The 9,388-nt window shown below is 32.8% G+C and overlaps 1 pseudogene; it reads left to right on the top strand.

Moving 5' to 3' along the window:
- Positions 1–3,167: 3,167 nt before the first annotated feature.
- Positions 3,168–8,346, top strand: LOC121366474 (annotated as a pseudogene).
- Positions 8,347–9,388: the final 1,042 nt, after the last annotated feature.

The following is a 9,388-nucleotide window of genomic DNA, read 5'->3' as shown; positions in this document are numbered from 1 at the left end:
CAAGAACAAAAACAGTAAAAATTTTATGATTTGTTCTGAGAGGCTTCAACAATTTCCTAACAATGGAGTATAAAACAAAGGCCCATTATGGAAGATAAATATGTTACAACTCTACATGTTGCTTGGCTGATGCACCACCATCTACCACCTTCAAATTAACATTCATTATTCTTGTTGACTACTTACTCCATACTCACTCAAAGAGGAATCGTACATGGTTACCATGGCAATTAATGTGTATTGCCAGGGCTCAGTTTTAAATCAGACTATGCTGTTTGTGAATGTAAATGAATGGGTTTGAATCCATTGGAGTGGTGAGCGTAGTGTATGCTGGCAGCCATAACTATATTTGTTATCAATTTTGATCTAAGTAAATGAAGCATGTCAAGTGTATTTTGAACTTTAAGAAATTGTAATTCCCACAAATACATCTGTGGACAACTCTAATTAACAAACACATGCTTATAAACAGAAGATGCTAACTACAATAAACTCACACTCCTAACCTAAAAAATACTCCAAGCAGCTTATATAACACCTTTAGAATAAATTTCTTTTTATGTCCAAATTTCTCTTTTATCTCCAATGTCCAATAGAGCCACAACCATACAAATGCATGCTGCTACACTGGAGAAAGTTTTGACAGTGATAACAGTACTATATCAATTATATGTTATCTTTACTTACATCCTAAATCTCTTAATTGATATCCTATAGCATCAAAGCTTTTCAATTGATTTTGATCAACACAAATTGGCTTAATTCCACTCATAAAATGAGTTTATCTGTTCAACTTCTATTACTGATGTCACATGACCGAACAGTTTATCATTAAGACAACAGCAAGTCATAACAGTAAGCCTTCTCTTGTCTGGTGTTATATATGATGCCAATTATAATGATTCATAAATAAGTTTATCTGTTCAACTTCTATTACTGATGTCACATGACACGAACAGTTTATCATTAAGGACAATCAGCCAAACTATTTCATAACAGTAAGCAGTTCTCTTGTCTGGTGTTATAATATGATGCAATTATATGTATAATGTCAACTCTTATCTCCCTGATAAGGTAAAAAGCTGATGTAATAGCAATGGAACTATGGATAAGAAAAGGCAAGCCTTTTAACCAGAAGTCATTGGCAACCCACAGGTCTCAAGTGCACACTCTAGGGGCTTTCAAAATTCGAACCTCTAATGACCCCAGGGAATAAGACAACTATAACAGTACCCTAAGCAAGAATAACAAACTATTAACTGACTCTCAAGTTGAAATTTGATTGGGCAGAAAAATGTGTAATTAGTTATCATCAACACCAGTTTGGTATTAATTCAAACGTGAAATCATATCAAAATATTTCATAGATTTTGAATATTGTTATGTACACTCTATGTTGTGTGACCATCAGCTGTTTCTTAGGCTTCATTTATTATGAACATTTTGTTCATAACCTGACAATTCTATTGAGAATGAATCTACAATCATGTTGATCATGTTGATTTAAGTACACAACCAAAACAACCGGTTGGTTACTACAAACCGGTAACACTATGTATACTAAAGGAACTGCCTTCTATTATGGTATAATTTACATGTAACAGTGAACTACTTAAAAGTATTCTTCTGTGTAGCAGGTATCTTTGTAAGCCAAATTCATGCAAGGGTGTGTTTCCTACAAAAGCACTCCAGACAGCTGGATCTACTTATTACCAGCATGGGACTTCTATCATTTTAAGATAAAAAGGCATCATCCAATATTATGTTATATGAAAATCTTAATATGGTTTCTTAAGTGGGTACAAAATTGAAGCAATAACTCAGTTATTGTACAAAAAGTAATGTGGCTTTTTGAATCATTAGTTAAATACCAAACTTTTAATAAAGACAATTATTAAGTTTTCTCCTCCCAAAAAATTCAATGACTCCTTAAGGCAGGTGGCAAAGGGATGGGCCCAACACCTAATACTACTGCATTGTAGTTGAGTGAATTCTTACAAGGGAGGCCTAGTAGGACCTCTAGTCTAGTAAACATTCAAGCCATACAACTGACACTTTGCAAAGTTTAACTAGTTTTTTTTCATAAGCACATCGTATTTGAACTGGTAAAAAAAAGGCGCAAAATCTATCTCCTGCAACAGATTCAGGTAACACATGCTAACAATGAATGTTCTATAAATTTATGTGTTAATGAATGCAATATCAACAAAATAATTGCAATATAAAAATTACTATCAGTTTTTTAAAAATTACAAATCAACTGACCTTTCTTTGGTTTGCCACGACCGCCTTTGCCTGAACGAGATACATGACTATCCTTTTCAGCAAGCTTCCTCAGCTTGGAAGACGCATTGGCCTCGCAGTGGCCCCTCGTCTTCATCTTTGCTTCCACTGGAAGAAGTTCTTGCTCTACGACGAGCCTTGTTCTTAGATTGAGTGTCAGTCTGCTGTTTAACAGCAACGTCAACTGGAATGTCGATGTTTTCGCCAAAATGCACTGTCTTGTTAGGTTTATTGATTTGGGGCGTAAAAAAACGTTGTCTTGTGTTTCGATCTCCCATAGCGAAGCTGGTCTGAAGTTAGTGTAGGAGCAACAGCGTCTCTAATTTTCTACTGGGAGATTTCAAGAGGACGAATAGAAATAGGTTTGCTTGATGATATTTGTAGGATGAATATCGTAGGAAGGCAAAGCAGTTCTTAGCTAGTCTTGCTTTGCACCCTCTCTTATTGATGGTAATGTTTCCTCCTCTCTTACTCCTTGTTGAGACGCAAAACAAGTCTCCTAACTACGCTTCCTCCTAGTAGATCCCTTGGCACAGTAGTCTTTCCTAAAATATACAAAGTTAAAAGTTTTTTTCTAAGGCAAACGACACACTACAGCTTTATTTTATATTCTTCAATCAAATTAATTATGATGTCATCGAAAATGTAATTATTCTAAAGTCACGCCCACAAGTAATTAAAATTAATAATAATTGAGACTTCAAGCAAAAATGTCTGATTCCCCATTCATCTATCTAGATGGCACTAAGTAACCTTAACACGAGTCTTTGGCAGAAGATTTTCAGGTAATAGCATAGCTTCCTGTACAGAAAAACTTTCAAGCATAAGTACAACGTGTTTTTTGCATCATGTGCGGAAAATATCCGGTGATAACACAAAACAAAATGGCAGCAAAACTCAGGTTGGTACAATTTCAAGCTAATAGTGAAGGCGAACAGAAGATTGGTGTTGAATTAGAAGATGGAGGCATGTTGTAGACATAGCGGCTATTTATGCAAACCATACCTAAGGACATGAAATCATTTCTGGAGAATTGGGAGGAAAACATTTCTTGTAGCAGTCCGGTAATTTCCATTTTTAAATAAGACCCACCCCTTATCATGCTATTATTACGTATAGAGCTGTAGAGCTACTAAAACACAAGGGAAAGGCATGATTCCTCCATCTGGTTTTACTCTAAAAGCACCCATTTACAATCCAGAGAACTTATATGCGTTGGGATGAATTATGTTGATCATTGCACTGAACAGAATATACCTGTCCCCGAAGAACCTTAATATTCAACAAGTTTCAGCTCATCTATCACAGAGCCAAATGGTCCTGTGATAAAGCCAGATCTTACTGACGTGAGTGTGTGCAATTAGATATCATTAAAATGATGTTACGGGTATTTCTCGTGCATAAATGAAAAAAATTGTTGTGGGTTCTGTTTTCAGATCATTTATGAGTTCAAATTTATGTTCATTGTCCATTGCATAACTATTAAACCAGTTGTTAGGGAATAGTTTCCCTGCACTATTTACAATCTCACTGACAATACTAAAAGTGTCATGTAGATAAACAGCAATCACAAGAACTAACTGGTTTTAGGCAATGTGACTCTGTTTGTATTAACTTAAGTTTCCTAAAATATCCTGAGGTGATAGTTTGCAATGGGATTATTACTCTTAGACTTGTTTCAAAATTTTGCTAATTTAGAATACGATAACTTAAAACAATTTATGATGTAATATTTATGTGATTGTTTTGGATGTACTTTCTTGCTTGGATGTTTTTGGACTGGCTCCAGTATTCTTATCATAAAGCTTATGAAAATAGTCTCTTGTCTCCATAAAGTTACTGAATAAACTCATCTACAATGCCTACAAAATTAGAACATGTTGTTTGGTGCCATTCTGACTGTAGAGACAAGAGCTTGTGTATCAAATGCTAACTGCATTATGAAGTTAAATGTAGTGTGTGTTGTTCATTAGAAGAGCTGTTCCACAATCATAAAACTTAAATCTATTTCCTCTGAAACCTTAATGAACAAGGAAAGAGTGGGGGGACTCTAAAAGTCTTCTCTGAGTGCAGGTGGATTTGTTTGTTCTGACTAACAAAAATTGTAATGGAATATAACTAAAATATGTACACACACGTGTGTATAAACATAACTCTCTCTCTTTCTCTTCCTCCCCTCTCCCCCCTCCCTCCCCCCCCCCTCTCTCTCTCTCTCTCTCTCTCACATAGCAATTGGATTATGAAGTGGAAACTAGCTTTTATTATTGGGAAAGAAGGAAAGAACATTCCACCAGTGTGTTTTGTACATGTGTAATTACTTCTAAAATAATTTTATGATGACCTCCATTAATTAAGTTTTACTACTGCTAAGAAAGTCTAGAGTACAGACTTTGACCAAAACTTAATAACAAAAGGAGAGACTATTAATATCAAAGATCTCAAATCACATGATATCACTTAACTCAATAATCTTAACTGATGACATAAAGTTACATATATGACTTTGAGATATAATAATGCATGACTATAAAGTACATTTCACAATAACCACAGTGCATTTCTATATGACTATAATTTATATATATATATAATATATATATATATTTACAGTATGTATTGTTTGCCTAATCTGCACTTTAAACTTACTCTTATGATGACTTTCTATTTCTTTGAAAATGTAATGATAAACTTATAACAATGATAAGTGTTAAAATGTATACACACATACCTTGTATTCCTTATAGTTGTGTCTACTAAAAATTAATGATTTTTTCAAATGTTCGTATTTAACTTGTATTATTTTTCAACAATTTTCTAAGTTGCTCCATTTTGACTTTTGTATTTGTAAAATAAAAATTTTAGCACCATACAAATTTTAACAATTATTGTGGTACTTTCTAACTTCTTTTTAAAACTAATCCCACAATTAATAGTAGACTTAAGGCAAATACACACACACACACAACACACACACACACCACACACACAACACACACACACACACACAATGTATTATATATAATTGTTGATTTTAGGGTGTGTGTGTGATCTTTTGTCATTTTTTCATTCCATTGAGATCAATAATGAATAGTGTACAGCTGTTAAAAGCAATCGTACATGTACAGCAAAAAGATGTTACTATGTTTAAAAAAACTAAAATACAAATTAAATATCTTCATAATTTGTTATATTCTGATAAATAATAAGTTATTGTTTTAAATTTTTAGTAGAATAACAACCTGTTTGTAAAAGAAAGTATAATTCTCTATTGCTATATAAATTTTTAATTATAGCCTTAATATTAATAGTGGCAATTGAATAGCTGATATGTCAGTGAAATTAAATTTGAATTAGTTTACTTTTTCATAAGATATGATACACATAATGTAATGTATAAGAAATACAACAAGTTAATTCATTGTTATTAATGTTTTGTTGATTTTATGACATTCATAGTGTGTGTATCCTAAAGTGATGTGGAGGAGGATGGTTGATAAGAGACCTAATTAATGCACCTTTATAATAATAAAAATAATAATCATAATAATAATCATAATAATAATAATATTATGAATAAGATTATCGTTCACTGTGGCAACGGTATGTCGGACTGTTTTTTTAATGATTAATGATTGTTATGTCGTCAATTGAGATTTTACAAGTAAACACTGTCTGCTAGCTATTATGATGCCCAGCTGTATTGATATATCACTGATAACGAATGTTATTATAGACTGGCTAACATAGACATATGTAAACTCTTTTTATCTTGTAGGCTTCAGAGGCTATGTCTTATGTGGCAGGATATACAGTAGCTCATGATGTCAGTGCTAGAGATTGGCAGCTGCAAAAGAATGGGAAACAATGGCGGTTGGGAAAAAACGTTTGATACATTTTGTCCACTTGTCCCTGCTCTTGTAACTACAGCATCCATTTCAGGTACATCTTTTTAAAAGATGGAATTTGTGTCCTCAATGGATTAGCTGTACTATAGTATATATGATTGGTGACATATTAATTCCTGACATTTAAATAAAAGGGCTCTGTATCTTAGTCTCCTAAACAGTCAAATTCATTAACCTGTTCAAATCTTGTGCAGCTAAAATTCAATAACAGAGAGATCACATGTTTAATCTTGTGATATAGTGGAATTTCCTTTCTTGTTGATGTATGTGAGTGTACAGGTGGACCATAGGAAAACAGTTTATTGTATTATTTTCAATTTCCTATGGTTCCCTTTGTTGTCATGACAATGAGAGATGTGTGACAGGTACCTGTAACATGATGATATTAATTTAAATACTGCAATGATGTCTGCCATCTTCTTTAATAATATTGTTCTATGCTCCTTTGCACACTTGTTATTGACAGCTGTTCTTTACTTAGTCTGTTTTGTTTTTATTGTATGGTATAATGAAGGCTACATGTGTGTTACCTTATATAGTTATCAATAAGGTAGTTAACATTTGTTGGTTGAAGTCTAATAAATGTCCACTCTCTACCTACGACAATGAAATATTTTATTAAACTTTAAACTGTAGTGATGATGAAATCTAATGCCAATGGTAGGTAGCATTGTGTAAATCTTCAAACTACTACTATTGAACAAGTGAATGATTGTAATAGTTTTTGTCTTTATAAGGCAAAACCACACAGACAGCATTACTAATGACCACAATGGTAATATAGTATAGTTTTACTCGCATTAACTTAAGCATTTGGCTTTGTTTATTTTGACTACTTCCACTATCAATTGCCATTCTTTGTATTGTGTTTTCAATTCATATCTATTCATATCATTACTAAGTTACCAGTATTGTCTATGAATGAAATATTACATAAAGAGGATGTGTAGAGTTGTAGACGAAAGTCATTGAAGTGATTAAGAAGGTCAAAAGTGTATGTGAATAGACATCACTGATAATAATAACAAAAAGACTGTGACGTACTAATAAATTATATTTGTAATGTAGGTAGGAGAACATAAATTATGTTACATTGTGATCATTTTTTTCTGCTGTGCTAATTACAGTAATGTAGTGATAAAGGTTTAATAATTTTTTTTCATTCAGATTTGGTCATTTTTTTCAGATCCTCATAATCTTGGTATTCGTTGTCGTCTAAATGGAGAACTAGTTCAAAACTCCAACACTAACCAGCTGGTTCACAAGACAGAGGCTCTTGTGGCCTTTATCTCTCAGTGAGTTCACCTGTTACTAAGATCATTATTGAATGTTTGTTTTTTTCTATAGATTTGTCCCGCTCAAACCTGGAGATGTGGTGCTTACTGGAACTCCTCCTGAGTAGGATGTTTCGCAAACCACCTTTGTGCTAAAGGTATTTACAACTGTTAATAAACATTCATTACTCTCTAATTAATAATCTGTGTGTCATTGGTTATGTCATTAATTGAATGGTTGGTGACATGTGTTGATCTAACGACAACACTATTATAGTAGTAGTTATATATTCATTACTCTCTAATTAATAATGAATGTTATCATATAACTCATATTCATTGTTGATATTGTTGACTTAATGTCTAATGACATTTGTAATATGACAAATATTAAACCAAATAAGACTAACTGTAATAATAGATGTATTTAAATAATAATAGATGTATTTAAATAATAATAGATGTATTTAAAACTTTTATCTTCATGTATGTCATGGAAAATGACAATTTTAATTGTCTTATCTGTTGATATTAACTAATGGAGACATAGTGGCTTTGTTTTGACTCAAAATTCTCTCTCTCCTCTCTCCTTCGCTCTCTCTCTCTCTCTATCTCTCTCTCTCTTCTCCTCTCTCTCTCTCTCTCTCTCCTCTCCCTCTCCCTCTCCCCCCTCTCTCTTCCTCCCTCCCTCCCCCCTCTCTCTCTTGCTCTCCTCCTCTACACTTTCCTCCCTCTTCCTCTCTCTCCCTCTCTCTCTCTCTCTCCTCCCTCCTCTCCCTCCCTACTTTTTCTCTCTCTATTCTTACCACTTTGATCTATATAGAAGAGAGGTTGTAGAATGTGAAATTGATGAAGTAGGTAAAATCACTAATGTGATTCAATAATGTTAATCATGATTTGCTAACAAATGGTTTAGTATTTTCCTTTTTGATTTTTTGGCAATAAATTCCATATTATTAAAGATCATCAGAACAAGTTTAAAAGTTGTTGTTAGCTAAACATTCCAAAGTTTTTAACCTCCAAAAGTAACCTCAATAGTTTCTAATAAAACTTCTAGCTAGCTAGGGTTAGTTACACAATTCTCTACAAAATTCAAGAATTAAGTACATACAATAAAAATTAAGTTATTCATCAAAACAAAAAAAGGTTATATACTATCTTATGATAGAAACTTAAAATGTCAAACAATTTTTAAAATAGTTTTATGTATACCTAACAAACAATTTTGGCACCATTAAGATTATGTAATACAATCAAGTTAATGATGTGTTTAGGTAGCATACATTAATTGGTATGGTATAGCTAATCTCGCTATAATTGTCTTAGCAATGTAACAGGTGAGCAGAAGAGGATAACTCAAGAGAGGAGAATCGACTCTTACTGTGATCTAGAGGTGTCTGGCCATTTGTATTAACAGAGTCTACATGATCACCATATACCATAGTATTGTATATCCAATCTTAAAGCTAAACAAGTGGCCAGGTTTATAATGTGCTTCAATAACTTTATAGGTACCACAGTAGAGTATCTATCAAGAAATGAGTTTATCTTGCTAACATTGAACTTCCTATTCAGGAATGCATGCAGTAATGTTGATCTACTTGGTAGATAGAGAGACTGAGAGATAAGCTCTTTTCAAGTTTTATATAATTCTTATTCATTAGATGTAAGTAAGTCTAACTATTTCACAGCAAGAACAAAACAAATCATTGTATTCCTGTTCCTTGAGCCACAATTTCTTTGTCCATTTAATTTTGATATTAGTTGAAATAACTTCATTAATTAAATTAATTATAATATATTCCATTTACCTCCCCCTTCACAATTGTATACAAATAAACAAAGTCAGTTAGTTTTATTACAATCACAGCCGACTTGCTAATTTAAATTAGAATGTATAGTACAAGTCAGAAGAAACAAGCTTAC

This window comes from Gigantopelta aegis, unplaced genomic scaffold, assembly GCF_016097555.1.
Source record: "Gigantopelta aegis isolate Gae_Host unplaced genomic scaffold, Gae_host_genome ctg5898_pilon_pilon, whole genome shotgun sequence".
Lineage (NCBI taxonomy): Eukaryota > Metazoa > Mollusca > Gastropoda > Neomphalida > Peltospiridae > Gigantopelta > Gigantopelta aegis.
The sequence above is the reverse complement of the archived record's forward strand: the minus strand, read 5'-3'. Positions and strand labels throughout refer to the sequence as shown.